The following is an 863-nucleotide window of genomic DNA, read 5'->3' as shown; positions in this document are numbered from 1 at the left end:
CCTCACGCGTTTTCGTCGTCAGACTGACAGGAAACTGTGGAATTTCATCACGCGTCGCAGCCGCATCTCTCACCCGTGCGCGTCCTCTTTGGTTTTGTTTTTTCCCATCGTTTCCCGAACTGGGGAGGGAGCCTCGACGCGCGCACCGTCACCGCAAACTCTCGCGCAACCGGGCAGTGGCGCCACGCGCGGCACCGACAGCGCGCCACCGGCCCAAGGGTCGCTGCGCTTCACGACCGGCGTGTCTCTTTCTCGGGGCGCCGATGCACCCAAGCGCCCAGCGTCACGGAGCGGTGGGTCTCAAGACGCGCCTTTCCTGGCCATGCGAGGGGAGGCGCGGGGGCCAGCCGGCGAGGTTGCGGCGGGCGGGGCGGCTGTCAGACCTGTTGAGTTTGTTTTTGGCCATCACGCAAGCGCGTTCACGGGGCCACGCGCCCTCGCGCACAAGAGTTGGTTGCTTCCATCAGCAGCGGCGTGCGCCCACCACAACCCACCTCCGGGCAATTCGGCCCTCTCTTTCTCTTTCTCTCTCTTGCGCTTTCGGGCGGGCCCGCCACCAACCGTTTGCACAGGCAGGGCGCCAGACAGGGCAGGATGTTACGTGCGCGCCGTTGCGCAAGAAAGAAAAACGACAACAATAGCAGGAAGTGGGAGGGAGGGGAGCGGGCGCTCAGCCGAAAGGTGATTTTTATTGTTCCGTTCTCAATGCGTCGCTCAAACTGTTTGGACCTCGAACAACATGTCTCCATCGTAGCGCGTGTGTGTGTGTGCGGGCGTGCGCGTCGCTGGGCCGCAAAACCGCGCAGCGAGAGAAGAGGGACAAAGAAAGAAAAAAAGAAAAAGAAAAAAAAAGAAAGATGGGG

General features: G+C 61.6%; 4 non-coding genes across 4 annotated transcripts, besides 1 other annotated feature; all 4 read right to left on the bottom strand.

The window, feature by feature from the left end:
- Positions 1-52, bottom strand: Tc00.1047053502215.40. The gene has a single exon (XR_008255196.1). It is a non-coding gene; the product is annotated as a C/D small nucleolar RNA (snoRNA), TB11C4C1, 3' partial (small nucleolar RNA).
- Positions 53-158: 106 nt separating this feature from the next.
- Tc00.1047053502215.30 lies at positions 159-230 on the bottom strand. Its single transcript, XR_008255195.1, has one exon. It is a non-coding gene; the product is annotated as an H/ACA snoRNA, TC11C4H3 (small nucleolar RNA).
- A 146-nt stretch (positions 231-376) lies between these two features.
- Positions 377-466, bottom strand: Tc00.1047053502215.20. Its single transcript, XR_008255194.1, has one exon. It is a non-coding gene; the product is annotated as a C/D small nucleolar RNA (snoRNA), TB11C4C3 (small nucleolar RNA).
- A 201-nt stretch (positions 467-667) lies between these two features.
- On the bottom strand, positions 668-754 carry Tc00.1047053502215.10. Its single transcript, XR_008255193.1, has one exon. It is a non-coding gene; the product is annotated as a C/D small nucleolar RNA (snoRNA), TB11C4C2 (small nucleolar RNA).
- A 67-nt stretch (positions 755-821) lies between these two features.
- Positions 822-858: a microsatellite.
- Positions 859-863: the final 5 nt, after the last annotated feature.

Source organism: Trypanosoma cruzi (genome assembly GCF_000209065.1).
Source record: "Trypanosoma cruzi strain CL Brener chromosome Unknown tcruzi_1047053502215, whole genome shotgun sequence".
Taxonomy (NCBI): Eukaryota; Euglenozoa; class Kinetoplastea; order Trypanosomatida; family Trypanosomatidae; genus Trypanosoma; species Trypanosoma cruzi.
Note: the sequence above shows the minus strand (reverse complement) of the source record. Positions and strands in the feature narration are given on the sequence as shown.